We start from the raw sequence: 22,038 nt of genomic DNA, 5'->3' as shown, positions 1-22,038 counted from the left end.
CTTAACTTGGTGAAAAAGATAGAGAAATAAATAAATAGCAAAACTTTGGAAAAGGGAAAAGAAATGGAGCCAAAGTTTGCAATGTGACGTCGACGACGCTCTTGTGCTTTGTCACCTACTCAGGTGTGTTGTGTGCTGTGTCTTTTGCAGGAGGAACAAAGGCTTCTCACTAATTGATTAATGAGGTGCAAAATGGGCCCGACCCGGAACAAAGGAAAAAAAAAAAAAAAGGAAAAATAAAAGTGACCTAATCGGCGGCCTAATTAATTGGAGCTAATTGGATCATGATTAGTCTGGAGCCGGCCGTCTACTTGAATCGAAGACACCTGCAGGTTGAGATTTGGCTGCTTCCTCCTCCACTGCTAGCAGTCACAGTCTGAGAAGGTGCGAACGACCGAAGGTAAGCTGTAGCTATCAGCGTGTGCTGGAGCGAGCGTGCTTGTCCCCTCACACCGTCCAGCGGCTGTGTCAAGAGAAAGGAAAAGTGATCTCTGAGCCGTCAGGCAGGCAGGCAGTCAGTCGGTCAGACTGACTTGACAAAAGAGTTGTTGTGGGGAGGGTGTAGCGGCGGGCGGCTGGCAGATGAAGTGCAGACGCCCGCTCGCTCGGCCCCCCTGCTGCTTTGCGGGGGAGGTGCCTGTTGGGGGCGGTCCTATGCAGATTAATTGTCCCCACGCAGAGGACTGTGTGACTTGCAGAGCAGGTTTTTCGCCTCCTGGCGGTGTCTCCTCTCCGTGAGCAGTGCTGAGAGTTCTGAAGGGGGCCCGGTCTGGGCGAGCTATGGTCGGTATCGCTTCTCGGCCTTTTGGCACGATCAAATTTGTGCTGGAAGGTCAGAGTCTGCTCTACTTCGGTGAAAAGTAAGCCCTCGGCCTTGTTTCTTAACTGAAACCTGCAGCTATAGGGGGGAAACTTCATAGTCCGAGTAGAAAAGACTCTTTCTTGGTGACGGTGGACCCGGAGGATCTGGACGGCTGGACGCTTCAACGGAGAAGGGATTCTACGGTGCAGTGGAAGGATCGGAAGGACCCCGGGAACGCTAATCCATTTTCAAGAGGCGATAAGAAGGCTCATCAAAATCTTCGCTGACTGCAGGAACCTTTTTTTCTCTCTGAAGATTTAAAGACGAGAAAGGGTTGAAACCTGTTATTGAGAAGATGGCATCCAGAAGCCAAGACGATTCGTCTGATTATTTTTCAGTTAATTTTACTTTGGAGAAGACTCTGCGTTTCTGGGTAGTACCAGAACAAATATACATCAAAGATGCAAATTTTATTTTTCATCAAATTTTGTCACCAATGATGAAATTGGAACCTAAACATTTTATTTGCGTTCAGAGCTACAGCAAGAGAGGTATCATTGATGTAACTCTAACGGAGGATACTTTGTGTGAGAAGGTTTTCCAAACCTATACAAAGACTAAGCACCTGGACGTGTGGAAGGGGATTGAAGTTTCTCCAATCTACCAGACCCTAACTAAACTTATCACGATCCAGATGTATAGTCCTTTCATCTCGGATAAGGAGGTGGAAGACTTTCTTGCACCCTATTGCGAGAAGATTGTCCCCAGGAAAAGGTGCGAAACCTCTTTCGGCGTTTGGAACGGGAAGAGGCTTTATTTTGTTACCCTTAAAAAAGACCCTGACGCCTATGGCGGGGTCATGCGACCTCCACCCTTCTGCTACATAAGAAGGGTGAGAGGAAATGTTTTTTTTTCCAACAGGCCAGATTATTGCCGTAAATGCAAGGCCTATGGGCACGACACTGGAGTGTGCGATGTGTGTAAGGAGTGCCCTGGGACCCCGCATCAAAGTAATGATTGCCCGAAAAATAGAGAAGAACAATCGGAAGAGAGTTCTGAATCTCCTGAACAGGAGCAAACAAGTGTCCCCCAGGAGGATGTGAGTAAGCCATCAGAAGACCTTCCGGCTGGTGAAGATGGGGACGAGAAGAATGTGGAAATGGAGGAAAGCACCGTGGTGAGCGGTGATATAGTTGAAGATGTCGCAACTACGGCATCGGACACTGCAGTTAATTTTTTGAAAGAACAAGTGGAGAGCTTGCAAAAAGAACTTACCGTGGTGGATCCATCTCAATCATCGTCGGTGTCCGGGACGGAATCCGAAATCCCGTGTGCCCAACAGCCGATGGACACCTCGGGTAATTCGCGGAAGAGACCTAAAAAAGAAAGAAGAGAAGAAGAGTCATCCTCTGCTAAATCAAAGGGATCTGAAATTCTGGGTGATATATCATCTAGCGGCTCGGATTCCGAACATTCAAAATTAAAAATGGGAAAAACCCATAAGGGCGAGAGGGAGAGCCCTCAGGATCATGAGAAAGGATGATTCGGTGCACATCCCTGAATACTCAGGGCCTAAACAACAAGTTCAAAAGAGCTGCTTTATATGATTTTTTTAAAAGCCAAAATAATGACTTTATTTTTTTACAGGAAGCTAATATTGAGAAAAAAATGTCCTATAGTTACCTTGGAGACTCATGGGATGGTAACTACATCTTCTCAGGAGGAAATGAGACCAAGAGTGACGGTGTAGCTTTCCTATGTAACAAAGATTGGAAAATTGTTAATTCTGAAGAGATCTACCCCGGCAGGATCCTATCGATCACTGTGGAGAGGGAAAGCCAAAAAATCAAATGCTTCTCAGTCTACGGACATACATGCAAAGAAAAAAGAATAGAGTTATTTGAAATTTTAAAATTGTTTTTAGTTGGCACAGACCCCATAATTATTGGTGGTGATTTTAATTGTCATTTGGACGGGAGGAAGAAGGAGAAGTCCGCTACTTTTGTTTTAAATATTCTTGCAGATTTGGATTTTAATGATGTATGGAAATCCTGTGGAAGTAGTGAAGAATCCAGAATTACTTGGCAAAGTGCAATAGCTGAATCTCGGATCGACTATTTTTTCTCCTCAAAGCACTTTAAAGCCACAAATTTTAAAACAACTGTGAATGGTTTTTCTGACCACAAGATGATTTCATGCACTTTAAATTTAAACCAAAATGCTTTTAACAAAAAACCTTCTCATTGGAAGCTAAACACTAAAATTTTTAATGATTTGGAGGTGTGCAATAGATTTAAAATTCTTTTTAAAAGACTGGAGTTGAAAAAACCTTTTTTCAGTAATTTATCTGTATGGTGGGACTTTGCCAAAGTTGAAATAAAGAAGTTTTTTATCAAACAAAGTCAAAGAAAAGCAAAGGTAAAGAAAATGTTTTATAATAAGTTATTTACTCAACTTCAGTGTTTTTATTCTTTTAAAAAGATGGGCGTGAATGTGGAGAAAGAAATTGAAGATACCAAGTTCGAGATCAAGAGGCTTTTAAAGGAAAAAGGTAAAGAAATTATTTTTAATTCTAAAGTTAAAATTCTCGAAGAAGATGAAAAATGTACCAGTTTCTTTTTTAAAAAAGTATCCGGAGGTAAAGATTTTATTGACGAGCTTGATGGAGAGAAGACAACACCCGGTAAACTCGGTAAAGTAAAAGACTTTTATTCTAATTTATTCAGTAAGAAATCTTGTGATCCTTTTTTAAGCGAATATTTTTTAGAGAATGTTGACACTTGTTTTAATGAAGAAGATTGTTCTATTTTATCTAAGAATTTGACAAAAGAAGAAGTTCTTAGTTCTGTGAAGAGTTTTAACAATTTAAAAACACCTGGAAAAGACGGTTTACCTATTGAGTTTTATAAGTTTTTTTGGAATTGTATTTGCACATCTTTTTTTGAAGTCCTTTTAGAAATTTTATCAACAGGAGCGGCTCCAGATTCGTGGCAGGAGGGCCTGATTGTGCTTCTTTTTAAAAAAGGTAATAAAAACGATCTGAAAAATTGGAGGCCAATCACGCTTTTAAATACCGACTACAAAATTTTCGCGAAGATAATGGCCAACAGATTAAAAGGCACCATTGCTTCTGTCATTCATCGGGACCAAACATGTGCAATACCAGGTAGGAGAATTTCGGACTCTTTGCTTTTAATTCGGGACATTCTCTGGGATTTTAAGGATAGAAGTCAAGATCTTGCTGTTTTAAGTTTGGACTTTGAGAAAGCCTATGACCGAGTATCTCACGATTTTTTATTCCAAGTATTGAAGAAGATGGGTTGTCCGCAAGTTTTTATCAATTTTATCCGGATCTTATATAATAAGTGTTTTAGCGAAATTTCTGTGAATGGTTTTTTATCGGAGAAGGTTTTTATCAAAAGCGGTGTGAAACAAGGATGCCCGCTATCACCAATTTTATTCGTGTGTGCTCTTGAACCATTGCTTTGTGCCATCAGAAAAGACAAATTAATAAGTGGTGTTTTTATTCCTGGCAACAAAAATATTCCTGTCAAGCTAATTTCATATATGGATGACGTTACACTGCTCGCCCGGGACATGAAGGGAATAAACCGGATAACCCGGGTGGTGCAGTGGTTCCAAGGAGCGTCAGGTTTTAAATTAAATATGGAAAAATCGAATATTTTATTATGCGGGAATTTTAAACTTGATGAAAATTGTCTTTTTAACAAAGTGCAAGAATTGAAAATTTTAGGCATCTTTTTTTCAGAAAATTGTGGAGCCATCAAGAACTGGGAGTCTCTCCTGGAAAGAGTGAAGAAGAGGATTTCTTTCTGGATGCTGAGGCAGCTAAGTATGGATGGCAAGATTTTAATCATTAAACAAGTTTTACTGCCTATGTTTTTATATATTTCCATGATTTTTCCCCCCTCCAACCTGTTTTTAAGAAAGTTTATAAAAATATGTTTTAACTTTCTGTGGGGTAGCAAAATGGAAAGATGCAAGAGAGAAGAATTATGCAAATCTATTTTTAAAGGAGGAAGAACTTTCCCAGACCTGAGGAAATTTTTATATTGTAAATATTTGGCACTTTGTATAAACACTATTTTAGGACCGGATTTTAATTTGAAAAGTTTTACTCTGTACAATTGTGGTTTTTTAATTAAGAAGTACAAGTGGGCGAACCTGCCCTTGTCCTGTCCGTACAGGTGGATCCCTGCTGGTAATTATATTGTTTTAGAAAGAATTATTAGAATGTACCATTTACAAGATGTCAGCACGGAGATTTTAAAAGACCACAAAAAGATTCTTCGCCTAATTGATGAGAAAGTGGTGTGCAGCCCAGTGGGGAATTTTAATGGAGATGTATCAGAGGAAATTTGGAAGAACATTAATTTTAATTTATTATCCAACAAGCAAAAAGAGCTCCTGTGGTGTGCAATAAAGGACTGTCTCCCCACCAGGGAATTTCAGTACCGCAGGAGACTCTCTAGGTCTGAAAAGTGCCCAAGGTCGAATTGTTTACATAGCGAAACACCAATGCACGTTTTTTGGGACTGTGTCTTCGCCCAAAATGTCTGGAGAAAAGTGAGTAACCTTTTAAAAATTTTAACTAATGTCCGCTTTTTAGACTTTAATGTGATTTTTTACGGATTGAAGATAAAAAATGAAGATTTTAAAGTTGCTTGGATTTTAATCACATGTGTAAAGATGGCGTTATGGAAAACAAGAAACATCTCCATTTTTAGAAAAGAAAATGTTTGTGAAAATGACTGTTTAAAGTTGTTTTTAAGCTATTTATTCTTGCATTTTTGGAGGGATAAGCTATCTTTAGGAGTTCAAGCAGCTAAGAATCTATGGAAGCCGGACATTTGGAACTGCATTTTACGGTAACAACTTGTTTTTTTCCTTTTTTTCCTTATAGTTTTTTCTCTAGAATTATATTAGAATTTAAAAATATATATACATATATATAATTTATTATTTACTTGCATTATCAGTGATGAAATCTTGATCTCTTGTTTTGGAAGTCGTTTTTTTTTCTGCAAAAAACAAAAGACATTTTTCCATTTTGACTTGAGCATTGAGATAACTGAGATAATGTAAAAAAAAAAAAAAAAAAAAATCTGTTCTTATCAGTTTAATATCTGATACGTCCCCTATCTGGGGACCATATATTAAATGGATTTTTGGAACAGGGAGATGGAAAAAGAGCTTGCTCTGTCCACTCCACGCATTGACCTGGTATTGCAGTACCTCCAGGACCGGTGCACCCCTTCTTAACTTGGTGAAAAAGATAGAGAAATAAATAAATAGCAAAACTTTGGAAAAGGGAAAAGAAATGGAGCCAAAGTTTGCAATGTGACGTCGACGACGCTCTTGTGCTTTGTCACCTACTCAGGTGTGTTGTGTGCTGTGTCTTTTGCAGGAGGAACAAAGGCTTCTCACTAATTGATTAATGAGGTGCAAAATGGGCCCGACCCGGAACAAAGGAAAAAAAAAAAAAAAGGAAAAATAAAAGTGACCTAATCGGCGGCCTAATTAATTGGAGCTAATTGGATCATGATTAGTCTGGAGCCGGCCGTCTACTTGAATCGAAGACACCTGCAGGTTGAGATTTGGCTGCTTCCTCCTCCACTGCTAGCAGTCACAGTCTGAGAAGGTGCGAACGACCGAAGGTAAGCTGTAGCTATCAGCGTGTGCTGGAGCGAGCGTGCTTGTCCCCTCACACCGTCCAGCGGCTGTGTCAAGAGAAAGGAAAAGTGATCTCTGAGCCGTCAGGCAGGCAGGCAGTCAGTCGGTCAGACTGACTTGACAAAAGAGTTGTTGTGGGGAGGGTGTAGCGGCGGGCGGCTGGCAGATGAAGTGCAGACGCCCGCTCGCTCGGCCCCCCTGCTGCTTTGCGGGGGAGGTGCCTGTTGGGGGCGGTCCTATGCAGATTAATTGTCCCCACGCAGAGGACTGTGTGACTTGCAGAGCAGGTTTTTCGCCTCCTGGCGGTGTCTCCTCTCCGTGAGCAGTGCTGAGAGTTCTGAAGGGGGCCCGGTCTGGGCGAGCTATGGTCGGTATCGCTTCTCGGCCTTTTGGCTAAGATCCAGGCATGACCGGACGTGGCTGAGAGGTCGGGGTGTCCTTTGGGGCATTATCTCTATTGGAGAAGAAGGGATTGCGTTTTTTGCTGTGACGAAAGTCGACAGAACTCTAAAGGACGAAGATGACGACCAGAAATACTATTCGTTTTGAGGTGGACCCGGCTGATGTAAGAAGGAACAAAATGGAATATATCGTGAAGGAGGTACTGATGGCAAAGACTGGATTGAAGGTAGTAGATCTTCATAGCATTAATGATTTTTCAGGCCGTGGATGCTATGAGGTAACTTTTCACTCAGAAGATGTATGTTGTACTATATATGAAAGAGTGAAAGTTTTGGAAAAAGACCCAATGATGGTGGATATCAAGATTACTCCTTTGTTCGGTTTAAGAGAGAAGTTCCTTTTTGTTCATTTATTTAATGCATTTACCCCTGTTGAGTTAATTTCTGCATATATTCAGAACTATGCAACAATAGTGAGACCTCCGGAAAAGCAGAAAAATAGTCTTGGGGTTTTCAACTGCAGACTAAAGTTTTTAGTTAAATTTAAAGAGGACAAAACGTGTGTTGGGGGATATAGACACCCTCCAGCAAACTTCTCAATAGCCGGGCACCGGGGCAGAATTTGGTACATCGGACAACCTGAATATTGCAGAAAGTGTTTCTGTTTTGGACATGTAGCGGAGGACTGCCCAAATGAGCAGGTATGCCGGAATTGTAAAAAATCCGGCCACCCAGCCGGAAGGTGTACGGAGCCTAGAAGGTGTGATTTGTGTGGGGATTCTGGCCATATCCTCCGCAACTGCCCGGTGGCTCAGGAGCGGAAGGAGCAGAGTGAGGAGCAGGCTGCCTTGAGGGAGGAGAACCAAAGGCAATGGGAGATGATGCGACAGATGGATGCTAACCAGAAAAAGCATGAAGCAGAAGTCAGAGCAAGAAGGGCGAGAGAAGCCGAGCTGACACGGGTTGATGTAAGTGAAACCGTGATTGAGAAGAGCATCCGGAATATGGCACAGATGGCAGAAGCAATTATGCCGATTGAGAGCCCTGTACATGTGTCAGGCACACAAAATATTGAAATGTTTTCCTCGGAGGAGCCAGGAGGATCGTCCCCGTGTAAAAGGGAGGGTGGTGGGGTTCAAAAATCTGATTGTGAAGGCGAAGATGATCAAGAGGTGGAGAGGCAAGCAGGCAAGAGAGCGCGGCAGGACATTGGGAGTCATCATGCTATGGAGAGTAAAGGACCGTGTAGAAAAGATGGATCGGATGAAGAGGATATGGACGTTATGGGAGTTCGCCAAGACCCTGGCTGACCCTGAGTTATTGAGAACCTTTGAGAGCTGAAGGAAAAAATTTTTTTTAAGCTATAGGCTTTTTGTTTGTGTAAGATGGGTTTGTTGGTAGTGTCGCAGAACGTCAGGGTTTTTAAATCCAGAGTGAGACGAGCGGCCATATTGGATTTTTTGAAAAATTCTAAGGGAGATGTGTTTTGCTTACAGGAGTGTGGAATTGATGAATGGGTGAGTGAGAATGAATGGGGATGTGGGAGTGTGGTGTGGTCTGGGACTGGTGTAAATAAGAATGATGGGGTAGGGGTTCTGATTAAGTCTAGCCAAGTGAGTCTGGATAGTTATGTTATTATTGAAGAAGGTAGATGTATTTTAGTTAAATTAAAGTACAAAAATGTGTTATTTCAGTTGATTAATGTTTATGCTCCGTCAAGTAAGTCAGAGAGGTTATGTTTGTTTGAAAAAATTAAATTTTTTTTACAGGGGAGAATGCCACAAATTTTGGTAGGAGATTTGAATGTGGATTTAAACAAAAAAGAAATGGATATTTCGGGAAAATTTTTATTTGAATGTATAGCTGATTTTCATTTAAGAGATATCCAAAAAGCATGTAATATAAGTCCTGTGAAAAATACCTTTTTTTCAGATAGTGGAAGAAATGAGTCTAGAATTGACTATATTTTTGTTTCAAAGGATGTTTTGCCAATAAGTTATAAGCAGGAGTCTGTGTGTTTTTCGGATCATGTAATGGTGATGGGGGAAATTGATTTAGATATAAAGGGAATATATGGTAGGGGTGTGTGGAAGATTAATACAAGTCTGTTAGATCACGAATCTGTAAGAATGAAGTATGAATGGTGGTTTAAAAGATGGTGTATGAGACAGGAAGAGTTTGCAGATATTTTGGTATGGTGGGAGTGGGTGAAGGTGGAAACACAAAAATTTTTTAAGAAGGTAGGGTATGAGTATGCGATGAAAAAGAGAATAGAGCTTGAGGATTTAAATAAAAAATTAAGGTTGTTATATAAAATGAGAGAATGGGGAATGGATGTGGAAGAGGATATTGTGGTCATTAGGAGAGAGATTAAGTGTAAAATTGAAGAAAAAGGGAAGAGTATTATTTTTAGGGCAAAAATTGAACATTTAGAGGAAGGAGAGAAATGTACTCGGTTTTTTTTCAAGAAAACTTTTGCAGGGAAACCAGTTATTAATGTGGTGCGGCGTGAGGATGATGTTCGAGTGTATGGTGAGAATGTAGGAGAAGAAGTTGCAAAATTTTATGATGAATTGTATGCGGAAAAGTGGAGGGATGAAAGTTTAGAGTCAGATGTGATGAGTGTGTTGGATAAATGTTTGAGTGATGAGGAGAGGGGATGTTTGATGAAAGAAATAGAAGATAGTGAAGTGTGGGAATGTGTGAATATGATGGCTAATAATAAAACACCGGGGAGTGATGGTTTGTCTGTAGAATTTTATAAAAAAATGTGGGGTGTGATAGGGAAAGAAGTGTGTAAAGTTATAAGGTTTATGTGGGAGAATGTGAGAGTGTCTGAAAGCATGAAAGGTGGGATAATAGTGTTAATTCCGAAGAAAGGGGATTTAGAGTGTCTACGGAATTGGAGACCAATAAGCTTATTGACGTGTGATTATAAGTTGTATGCAAAAATTATAGCGAATCGAATGAAGAGGGTGATTGCGAGTGTGATTGGGGAGGAGCAAGTGTGTGCGGTGCCTGAACGGAGGATACATGAAAGTTTATGTTTGTTGAGGGATGGATTGTGGGATGTGAGTCAGAGGAATAAGGATGTGTTTATCGTTTCGCTTGATTTTGAAAAGGCTTACGATAGACTGGCCCATGGTTTTTTGTTTAAAATTCTGATTCGTTTAGGTTTTCCTGGTGATTTTGTAAGGCGGATAAGGAGTTTATATGATGGCATTTTCAGTTGTGTTTTAGTTAATGGAGTCATGGGACGGAGGATAAGCGTGAATTCAGGAGTAAGGCAGGGTTGCCCGCTGTCTCCTATCGTGTTCATTTGTGCAATAGAACCTTTGTTGTGTATGATTTTGAAAGATAAGGTGATAAGAGGTATTATGATTCCTGGAAGTGGTGGTAGGGAGTTGAAAGTGAGTGGATACATGGATGACGTGTGTGTGGTGTGTGAGTCTGAAAGTGCGGTTAGGAGAGTGAAACTGTTAGTATCGATATTTTGTGGGGCTTCTGCCTTTAGAGTAAATTGGAGTAAAAGTGAGTATATGGTGTTTGGGGTGAATGATTTAAGAGAGGATGTGGGACTAAATAAAGTGGAGGATGGGATTAAAATTTTGGGGATTAAGTTTAATAAAAAGTTGGATGGAAGTGCATGTTGGGTGGATGTTAGAGACAGGATTGAAAGGAAATTATGCATGTGGAGATTGCGGCAGTTAACCTTTTTTGGGAAAATTTTGGTTATTAAAAATGTTATTTTACCTATTATTTTGTATGTAGCGGTAGTTTTTCCACCTAGTGTGGTGGAACTGAGAAGGTTAAACCGGGTTCTTTTTGTGTTTTTTTGGAGTTCAAAATATGAGAGAGTGAGAAGAGAAGTGGTCATGAGAGGTATTGATAAAGGTGGATTGGGGTTTCCTAATTTGGAGGTGTATGTGGGGGTGAATGTTTTGGCGTTTGTATTAAGATCTATTAAAAAAGAGAGTTTGTCAGCTTGTATGTGTAAGTATAGTGGTGGAAGTTTGTTTATTAAAGAAGGATGGATGGAGAGATGTTTAATGAAGCCGGTAGCTTTTGAATGGCCAAAGTGGTATGAATGGTTGAATACATTTTTGAGGAAGTATGAATTGTATGGGTTTAGTAAGGAGTTTCTGATAAATAAAAGGGGGATAGTGAAGCTAATTCAAAGTAAAGAGTTAGAAGTGAGTATTAATATGGTGAGAAGTGAAGATACTAAAGTTGTATGGGAAAAAGGAGTAGAGGAGGGATTGTCGAACGTACAAAAAGAAATTTTGTGGCAAAGTCTACATGGAGTGCTACCGGTGCGTGAATTTCAAAAAAGTCGTGGGTTTGTTAGAACTGATGAGTGTCCTAGGGAGAATTGTGGAGGGTGTGAAGGATTGGTACATCTATTCTGGAATTGTGGTTACACCAGGAGGGTTATTAAGAAAGTAGGACCACTGTGTAAGGAATTGACAGGAGTGCATTTTTTAACCTATGAGAAATTTATGTTTGGTTTGGTGAATTGTGGGAAGAAAGAGGCAAGGGTGTTTTGGTTAATGATGGCTTGTATTAAGGAAATGTTATGGGGTGTGAGATGTGCTTATGTATTTAAGAAAAAAGAAGTAAGTGTGCAGGAGTGTGTGGAGATGATTCTTGGGAGAATGTATGTATGTTATGTATGGGACAAAAAGAAGGGGTTAGATGCTGAAGGGATGTGGAAAATCACGAAGTGGAAACAAATTGTTTGTTGAATTGTGTTTGATTGTTTTTTTTCTTGACTTTACTTGTTTGACAAAATTTGAAAGTAAATGATGGAAGGTCTGACGTTTTTCTGGTGCGATATTGCGAGATGGAATTTGTCGAGACCGATCTGAGACTTTCGGGGAAAAAAAAAGGAACAAAAAAGAATAAAAAAAAAAAAAAAAAAAAAAAAAAAAAAAATCTGTTCTTATCAGTTTAATATCTGATACGTCCCCTATCTGGGGACCATATATTAAATGGATTTTTGGAACAGGGAGATGGAAAAAGAGCTTGCTCTGTCCACTCCACGCATTGACCTGGTATTGCAGTACCTCCAGGACCGGTGCACCCCTTCTTAACTTGGTGAAAAAGATAGAGAAATAAATAGCAAAACTTTGGAAAAGGGAAAAGAAATGGAGCCGAAGTTTGCAATGTGACGTCGACGACGCTCTTGTGCTTTGTCACCTACTCAGGTGTGTTGTGTGCTGTGTCTTTTGCAGGAGGAACAAAGGCTTCTCACTAATTGATTAATGAGGTGCAAAATGGGCCCGACCCGGAACAAAGGAAAAAAAAAAAAAAAGGAAAAATAAAAGTGACCTAATCGGCGGCCTAATTAATTGGAGCTAATTGGATCATGATTAGTCTGGAGCCGGCCGTCTACTTGAATCGAAGACACCTGCAGGTTGAGATTTGGCTGCTTCCTCCTCCACTGCTAGCAGTCACAGTCTGAGAAGGTGCGAACGACCGAAGGTAAGCTGTAGCTATCAGCGTGTGCTGGAGCGAGCGTGCTTGTCCCCTCACACCGTCCAGCGGCTGTGTCAAGAGAAAGGAAAAGTGATCTCTGAGCCGTCAGGCAGGCAGGCAGTCAGTCGGTCAGACTGACTTGACAAAAGAGTTGTTGTGGGGAGGGTGTAGCGGCGGGCGGCTGGCAGATGAAGTGCAGACGCCCGCTCGCTCGGCCCCCCTGCTGCTTTGCGGGGGAGGTGCCTGTTGGGGGCGGTCCTATGCAGATTAATTGTCCCCACGCAGAGGACTGTGTGACTTGCAGAGCAGGTTTTTCGCCTCCTGGCGGTGTCTCCTCTCCGTGAGCAGTGCTGAGAGTTCTGAAGGGGGCCCGGTCTGGGCGAGCTATGGTCGGTATCGCTTCTCGGCCTTTTGGCTGAAGATCAAGTGCAGAGTCTTTGGATTTTGTTCTTGATTTGAAAGCTGAAGGGTTATCCTGGGTAGCCAATCCTCGGCCTTGAGGGATCGGTCTGGTTCCAGACCTTAACCCTCATGCTGCTATAGGGGAGAGGCGGTAGCTCTAGGTTGAGTTGCGATCGCACTTCCTGGGTAACCGGGCGAGTGTACTACAGTGCTTTTTGAAGCTCTGAGTTGCGGAATTCTTGGAGGCTTTGTTAAAGCCTAGGCGGGTTATCTGTGAGACCGCTCCTGGGCCTTGATAGGTGGGTCAGGTGACACCTTGGTGTTCGATAGACCTACCTTCTGGGCACTCTAGGTAGCTCTCCTTGGCCTTGGGGAACGGACCTGATACTTATTGGGTTTGTTTCTCCTTGCTGCTATAAGGGTGTAGCCTTCCTGGAACAACTTGGAGTGTGTTAGGCAGTGGAACCTTGCCAATAAAAAACCTCATTGTTGCGGTCCTGGCAATAGAGCGGGACTCGTCCTCCTACATATATAGGTGGGCGGAAGGCGGCTATTCTTTCCATCATGCCGATGTCGTTTTCCTTTGATAGTAGCGATCCTCTGGATAGTTCCATCCGTATCCAGGTACAGGAGAGCTACAGGGCAGAAAAGGACCTTGCCTTTGTCGCAAAGGAGGTCCTACTGGGCGCATTCTCCTTAAAACATGATGACATTTTGTGTCTTCGAGACCAACAAGGTTACGGGAGATACACCGTAACCTTTATGCAAAAGTCATCTTGTGATAACATCCACGAGTACCTGCGATCCCAAGGTCATGATGACCCAAGACTCGATGGTCTTGACTTTACTTTCCTTTACGGGGCTGAGAAAGTGGTGATCACGTTGTTCACCTATAGCCCCTTTGCAAGAGGAGACGATCTACACGCCTTCCTTTCCAGATACTGTAAGGTATTTACCTTTGAGAAGATGAAAAACAGTGCGGGTTTCTGGAATGGGAAATGGCGTGCCCTGGTTACACTCCGAGAGGGGGAGGGCCCAGGTGGACTCTTGCACCCGCCGCAAGCTTTTGCGGTCGGGAAATATAGAGGCGTGTTGTTTTATCGTCAGATGCCACGATACTGTAGAGGTTGCAGACGTTATGGGCACCTGCGTGAAGACTGCACTGAAGGTCAGCAGATCTTCTGTAACAAGTGCGGTTCTAAGGGCCATGCAAGAGCAGCGTGCAAATCGGACTGGGTCTGCAACCTATGTGGAGAGAGTGGGCACGTTTTTAAAGACTGCCCCCGCAGACTTGAGGCCTCCCTCTCGAGTGGCAGGAGTGGCAGGAGTGATGTGGCTGGGGATGTCCCAGGGGAAGTTCCTGGGAACCCCAGGCCAGTCACGGCCACGGAGGGAGGCCAGGGAGATTCCGCTAAGCCAGAAGGTTCAGGGAGCGGTTCCCTGAACCAAATGAAGGCTCCTGTCTCAACAGGGTTTGTGTCTGCTGAGCCGCCTGGCTTGCCAGGTGGCTCCGGTATGGTATCTGGGGCTGAGACTAGACGTGGTTCTTTCGGACCAAAGTCAGTCTCTCGCCCCAAGCAGCACAATCCCGGGTTGCTTCAAAAGGTGGCGAAAAGTGACCCCCACTTTCAGGCTAGGACTGAGCCTTCCCCTGTTGGCTATACTAATAGGGGAGGGGCCAAGAAGTCAAAAGGGACGGACCCTGAGCGGCAGACTCCTGTACCATCTAAGGAAGTTGCTGCAGAGATGGGCATATCCCCTAGCCTGGGTGGGCTGAGTGGTGGCCCTATGCCAGATACCTCCAGCGTGACGAGAGAGGCGATGGCTACAAAGGGCACCAAGCAAGCAGGTCGGTCTAAGGAAGGGACCTCGTGGGGCTTGGACACTTGTCCTGCTCCTCCAGCTCCAACTCCACCTAGAGTTGGTAGCGACGGGGTGGTCCAGGCCCCCCAGATGGCTGGTGATCAGAGTACCGAGAATATGGATCTCAGTCAGTCTGCAAAGAGGCAAAGGGAAGAAGACCAGCCTAATGTGTTGAGGAAGGCGGCCACAAGGTTGGGAGGAGAACTAGCCATATCCCCCTTCTGCTCCGGCTCGGATCCGCGGAACATCAAAGATAGCTCGGTTCCGGACGTGGCAACTTCCGATTCGCAGCACATTTCTGAGTTGGATTCTTCCTCCGGACTTGAATCACCTTAAATGGTTGTCCCAGTTAAGATTGCCTCGTTGAATGCGAGGTCCCTAAAGAGCCCTATTAGAAGGGCGGCTTTGTTTTCCTTTTTAGAGTCCTTAGACTTTGACTTCTGTTTGCTACAGGAATGCGGAATCTCCAGCGACATGGACTACACAGATCTTAAAGAAGATTGGAAACTTGGCCCGTCTGTGTGGTCCGGTTCCAACGAATGTCGCTCTGCGGGGGTGGGTATGCTCTGCCGTGGTCGTTTTACGAGGATACTTTCAGTGACTGAGATCATACCCGGCAGAGCTATTTTAACCCATGTAAATTTTAACAGTCATTTTATGCGTATTGTATGTGTGTATTCCTCCCCAGACAAGAACGAACGTGCAGAGCTATTAGAAATTTTACCTTTGTTTTGTGTTGGGTCTGGCCCCCTGCTGGTTGGTGGTGATTTTAATTGTATACGTATGGGTGAAAGCCGGCAGGGTGGGAATTTTAATCGAAAAGACCGTACCTCTTGCCTGCTTAATAATTTTATTACCGATTTTTCTCTTTTAGATTGCTGGAAACTCCTCTTGCCGGCGGATCCTGGCCCCACCTGGACCAATGGAAGTGTGAGCTCCAGAATCGATTTTTTATTCTGTTCTGATGTTTTTACCCCTAAGAGAGGAGCTCTTTTAGAGAATGTGTTTTCAGATCATAAGCTCCTCTCTTTTATTTTAGAATTTGAAGGGGAGCAAAAAATTGGAAGGGGTCCGTGGAGATTGAATGTCTCTCTCCTTGATGATCACCTCCTTAGGAGAGATTTTACAAATTTTTACCTTTTTTTACAGTCAAAACGGACCCCTAATGTCTCCCTCCTGGACTGGTGGGAGGAGACAAAACCTAAGATCAGAAACTTCTTTTTAAAGGCAGGCAAGAGGAAGGCAAAGGGAAAAAGACATTGGTTTTATCTTTTAAATAAAAAGCTGCATGTTCTTTTTAAATTACAAGAGGCTGGTTTAGATATGGAGGAGCACATTTTAAAAGCAAAAGCTGACATAAAAGACGCTCTAGATGAAAGAGGCAAGCAAATTATTTTTAATTCCCATGTTCAAAATTTGGAGGAGGGGGAGAAGTGCTCCCGGTTCTTTTTTAAGAAAACCATGGAGAAGAAAAAAGAGGCCATAACGAATCTTGAAGGGTACACTTCTCTCCCTGATATGTTAGATACTGCTTTTAATTTTTATTCTGTACTTTTTAATGAAAAAGAAGTGGACATGTCTTTTATGGATTATGCTATTAACTCCCTTGATTTTAAGTTAGATGTTTTAGATGGTGAGATTTTATCCCGGGACATCAATTTAGAAGAACTTTTTTTGGTTTTCAAAAGTTTTTCCCCTGGTAAGGCGCCTGGAGAAGATGGTCTGCCAATAGAATTTTATCTAGCTTTCTGGGAGATTTTAAAAAATGACATGCTTTTAATGTACAAAGAGGTTTTTTATGTACAGGAACTTCCTCCCTCGTGGAGAAAGGGTATTGTTTCTTTGCTTTTTAAAAAGGGGGATGCTACTCTTTTAAAAAACTGGAGACCTATCACCTTGTTAAACGTAGACTATAAAGTTTTAGCAAAAATTTTAGCCTTACGTTTCAAACCTTTTATTGCTAAGTGTATCCATCCTGACCAGGTATGTGGGGTACCTGGCAGGTCTATAGCTGAAGGTCTTAATCTTTTAAGGGATATTATTTGGTATTTTAAAGATAGAGGTCAAACCTTAGCCATTTTATCCTTAGATTTTGAGAAGGCCTTCGACCGGGTATCCCATTTATATCTTTTTAAAGTTTTAAGAAAACTGGCCTTTCCTGGAAAAATTTTAAATGTTATCCATCTTTTATACAAATCATGTTTTAGCTGCATTTCCGTCAACGGGTTTTTAACCAAAGGTGTTCCTCTTTTATCAGGTGTTAAGCAGGGGTGCCCACTCTCTCCGCTCCTCTTCATCTGCGCCATTGAACCCCTGCTGGCCCTCCTCAGGAAAGATAAAGTTGTGCGTGGCATTCCAGTTCCCGGTGGCGGTGGAGTCCGGGTAAAAACCGTGAGTTACATGGATGATGTGACAATCCTCTGCCCGGACTCCCCGTCCATGAGGAGGGCCCTGAGGAACACCGACTTTTTTTGCATGGCCTCAGGTTTTAAGCTTAATGTTGACAAAAGTGACTGTTTTTATTTTGGCTCCTGGGATACCTCTATAATACCAGGAGTCGTTATGCAGCAGGATAGCATTAAGATTTTAGGTTTGGTTTTTAATTATGCAAACGATGGTCTTGTTAGTTGGGATTCAGCTATAGACAGGATGGAGAAAAAGATCTCTCTATGGAAACTCAGGAATCTATCGATGGTGGGGAAAATCTTAATTATAAAGTCTGTTTTATTGCCTATTATGCTATTTGTCGCAATGGTGTTCCCCCCATCTTATCTTTATATCCGTAAGCTTGCCAAACTGTGTTTTAGATTTCTGTGGAATTCAAAAATGGAAAAACTGCGTAGAGAGATTTTATACAAGAGCAATTTTAATGGTGGTCGAGACATCCCTGATTTTTATACGTTTTTTTATATCAAATTTTTCTGTTTCTGTTTTAGGTGTTTTACATCCAACAGTCCTTTTAGCTGCTTTTTAAAGTATGCTGCAGGAATGGTTTTTAGAAGATGGTTCCGGCTCCCTCTGAACTCTCCTGCGCTTTTGTGTCCCCCTAAACATTACACAGTACTGGAAAGAACTATAAGACAGCTGAAATTGAGTGAAGCGGATCCGAGCCTTTTGGGAGACCAGAAAAAGGTGTCTATCTTTGCTAGGAGGAACGAAGACACCGTGGCAGTGGCCAACTTCTCTACGGCGAGGTCCAAACTGGTGTGGAGGAACGTTTTTGGTAAATTCCTGGCAAACGTGCATAAGGACCTCGCCTGGGCAATCGTCCACCAGTGCCTCCCAACCCGTGAATTCCAGCATAGAAGAGGCCTGGTGGCGTGTGCCAGGTGCCCAAGGAGGAGTTGTGCCCATGATGAAACCGTGCTGCACCTTTTTTGGAACTGCCCATATGCGCAGGAAGTTTGGAGGAGGGTCGGACCTCTTTTAAAATGGACTTGTGGTTTAAATGATTTTAATCATTTTTATGTGTTTTATGGCCTTTTCAAATGTCCTGATTTTAAAAAACAAATGACCTGTTGGATGATAATAAATTGTTTTAAAAATGCCTTGTGGAAATGCAGAAACATTTTACTTTTTAAAAGAGAACTTTTAAGCGCAATCGACTGTATTAAACTTGGTTTTAGTGAAATGCACATTTATTTTTTAAGAGATGTTAAAAATGTTGGAATAAAAGAGGCTAAAACCACATGGAATATTGCACTTTGGAACACACTTATTCTGTAAATATATTTTAATGTTTTATTGTGTGTTTTTACTCCTTATGCTGGATGTAATATCTTTGTATCTCTTATATACCGAAATCCCAAGTTTTATGATAATCAGTCGAATGTTTACTTTCTGTAAAAAACCCTGTTCATATTTTCTGTACAATAAAGATGTTTAAACCTCATCTGTTCTTATCAGTTTAATATCTGATACGTCCCCTATCTGGGGACCATATATTAAATGGATTTTTGGAACAGGGAGATGGAAAAAGAGCTTGCTCTGTCCACTCCACGCATTGACCTGGTATTGCAGTACCTCCAGGACCGGTGCACCCCTTCTTAACTTGGTGAAAAAGATAGAGAAATAAATAGCAAAACTTTGGAAAAGGGAAAAGAAATGGAGCCGAAGTTTGCAATGTGACGTCGACGACGCTCTTGTGCTTTGTCACCTACTCAGGTGTGTTGTGTGCTGTGTCTTTTGCAGGAGGAACAAAGGCTTCTCACTAATTGATTAATGAGGTGCAAAATGGGCCCGACCCGGAACAAAGGAAAAAAAAAAAAAAAGGAAAAATAAAAGTGACCTAATCGGCGGCCTAATTAATTGGAGCTAATTGGATCATGATTAGTCTGGAGCCGGCCGTCTACTTGAATCGAAGACACCTGCAGGTTGAGATTTGGCTGCTTCCTCCTCCACTGCTAGCAGTCACAGTCTGAGAAGGTGCGAACGACCGAAGGTAAGCTGTAGCTATCAGCGTGTGCTGGAGCGAGCGTGCTTGTCCCCTCACACCGTCCAGCGGCTGTGTCAAGAGAAAGGAAAAGTGATCTCTGAGCCGTCAGGCAGGCAGGCAGTCAGTCGGTCAGACTGACTTGACAAAAGAGTTGTTGTGGGGAGGGTGTAGCGGCGGGCGGCTGGCAGATGAAGTGCAGACGCCCGCTCGCTCGGCCCCCCTGCTGCTTTGCGGGGGAGGTGCCTGTTGGGGGCGGTCCTATGCAGATTAATTGTCCCCACGCAGAGGACTGTGTGACTTGCAGAGCAGGTTTTTCGCCTCCTGGCGGTGTCTCCTCTCCGTGAGCAGTGCTGAGAGTTCTGAAGGGGGCCCGGTCTGGGCGAGCTATGGTCGGTATCGCTTCTCGGCCTTTTGGCTCCGATCAAGGCTTGTCCGGACGGAGTCAGGAGTCGAGAGGGCGTCGTCCTGGAGGACACCCCTTGGAGGCCTTTTCTTTGGAGCGAAGGAATCCTTTTTCTGTGACCCGTGCGGTTGGCAGCGTTTTTGGACCTAGAGGTGATGGAAGGAAGAAAGAACACGATCAGTTTGGAGGTAAACCCGGCAGACACCGTGAAGAACGACTATCATTATCTGGTGAGAGACATTCTAATGGATACATTGGGTGTTCTTAAGGAACACATTCACAGTCTTAATTCTTATCGAAACCAAGGTAGGCATGAAGTAACTTTTGTCCAATATGGTTTTTGTCTGGATGCTTATGAGAAATTGATGGCCTTCTCTTCAAGCCCCATGATGTGCGGAGTAAGAGTAAGACCTATGTTTAGTATCATTGAGAAAGCGGTGACTGTACATGTGTACGACCCCTTCACCCCTGTTGACGTGATAACAAGATACTTGAGTACATTTTGTCAGACTATCAGAGGGGGTGAGCTGGTAAGGAATGACTTGGGTCTTTATATTTGCAAGATTCGCTACTATGTGCGATTTAAGCCAGACCCAAGTGCAGTAGGGGGTTTCATGCACCCTCCAACCAATTTCTCGGTGGGAGGCTACCGCGGATACTTTATGTATATTGGTCGACCGACATACTGTAGGAAGTGCTACAGCTTTGGGCACGTGCAGGAGAGTTGTCCGCACGAGTTGGTATGTAAGGTGTGTAAGACACCAGGTCATGAGGCCGGAAGTTGTAACGTTGGGAGAAAGTGTGATTTGTGTGGTAGTTCGCAACACCTTTATAAGGACTGCCCTGATTTGAAGAGGAGGAGGGAGGAGGAGAAGGAGGAAATGGAGAAAAGAAACAGAGAATTTGAGGAAAATCTAAAGAAGAGAGAAGCCGAATGGGCAGAAGAAAGACGGAGAGAAAAAGAGGAAGCAGCAAAAGCTAAAGCTGCTGCAGATGCTAAAATGGCAGCAGAAGAAATGCGGAAAGAGCTTGCAAGAATGGAGAAGGAAGAGGAAAAGGAGAAAATGCAGGTACAAAATGAAGCAGCATTGGAAGATGATTCGGAATACATGATCTCTGATGTGGAAAGCCCTGTGCATTCGTCAGATGCTGAGAACATTAGTCTTTTTATGTCTGGAGAGACTAACTCGTGTAAAAGGGAGGGTGGTGGGTCTAAAATATCTGATAGCGACGATGGATCTTCCCCGCATCCACAAAGGATGGCCTACGAAAGTAGGGCTAAGAAGAGTAAGACAGGTGAGGGCTGTTCGCCCGGCGACTGAGTTAAGAAGACGACGCAAGAGGCTAATTGATTTGTGGTCGGTGGCAAAAAGATTCATGGACCCTGAATTTAGTCTTGAGTTTAAGTATTTTTTTTGATTCCTTTTTTCCTTTTTATGGCTGTAGCAATATATTCTCAAAATGTGAGAAGTATTAAGTCTGCAAGCCGAAGAATGTCAATTTTCGAATTCCTAGGTCAAGAAAAGGCCGATATTTTTTGTCTACAGGAGTGTGGTTTGAGAGAGGTTGTAAGTGAGAATGAATGGGGGCACGGGAGGATGTTATGGTCGAGTGGATTTGACAACAAGAATAGTGGGGTGGGTTTTTTGTTTAAGGGTGATAGGGTGTCTGTAGATCATTATGTTATAATTGAAGAGGGGAGATGTATGGTGGTGGTGTGTGAGTCCTTTGGGATAAAATTCAGAATATTTAATGTGTACGCGTCGGTGAATAAGAATGAAAGAATAATGTTGTTTGATAAAATAAAGTCATACTTACCAGGTAAAATGCCATTGGTTCTTGTGGGGGATTTTAATTGCAGCGTAGATGGGGAGGATATTGATGCATCTGGAAAAATGTTGAAAGAAATTGTTATTGATTTTAATTTACAGGATACACAGAAGAAATGTGGTGTTAATTTAATGACATATCATGCTGACAGAGGGAATTGTCATTCAAAAATTGATTATTGTTTTGTGTCAAATGTTTTTCTTTCTTTGCAGTACAGTCAAAAACCGGTGTTATTTTCAGATCATGAATCAATTTTGTGTAGTATAAATGTTGCAAATGTGAGTATGTATGGGCGGGGGGTATGGAAATTAAATGTATGTTTGTTAGAGGGAAAGGATGTGTGGGAAATGTATGCAAGGTGTTATAAAAAGTGGGAGTGTTGTAAAAGTGAGTATGAAAATATTTTGGAATGGTGGGAATTTGTTAAGCAAAAAACAAGAATTTTTTTCAAAAAATTGGGTAGGCGTAGGGCTGCGGAGAAAAGACAAAAGTTTATAATGTTGAATGAAAGATTACGGTTTTTGTATATGTTGCGTGAGTGGGGTGAAGATGTTGAGAATGACTTATGTGTAGTAAGAAAGGAAATTCGGAAGTTTTTGGCTGAAAGAGGGAAAGGGATTATTTTTAGGTCGAAAGTGGAGAAGATGGAGTTGGATGAGAAATGTACAAGGTTTTTCTTTAAGAAAGTGTGTTCAAGTAAAGTTAGTTTGAATGTGGTTGTGAATGAGAA

The 22,038-nt window shown here is 42.5% G+C and overlaps 2 non-coding genes and 1 pseudogene across 2 annotated transcripts; all 3 read left to right on the top strand.

Annotated features, from left to right (window-relative positions):
- Positions 1-5,865: 5,865 nt before the first annotated feature.
- Positions 5,866-6,080, top strand: LOC140066310 (U2 spliceosomal RNA; annotated as a pseudogene).
- Positions 6,081-11,793: 5,713 nt separating this feature from the next.
- On the top strand, positions 11,794-11,985 carry LOC140066346 (U2 spliceosomal RNA). The gene has a single exon (XR_011848224.1). It is a non-coding gene; the product is annotated as a U2 spliceosomal RNA (small nuclear RNA).
- Positions 11,986-18,498: 6,513 nt separating this feature from the next.
- LOC140066282 (U2 spliceosomal RNA) lies at positions 18,499-18,685 on the top strand. Its single transcript, XR_011848190.1, has one exon. It is a non-coding gene; the product is annotated as a U2 spliceosomal RNA (small nuclear RNA).
- Positions 18,686-22,038: the final 3,353 nt, after the last annotated feature.

Source organism: Engystomops pustulosus, chromosome 6 (assembly GCF_040894005.1).
Source record: "Engystomops pustulosus chromosome 6, aEngPut4.maternal, whole genome shotgun sequence".
Taxonomy (NCBI): Eukaryota; Metazoa; Chordata; class Amphibia; order Anura; family Leptodactylidae; genus Engystomops; species Engystomops pustulosus.
This window is presented reverse-complemented; position numbering and strand designations above follow the sequence as displayed.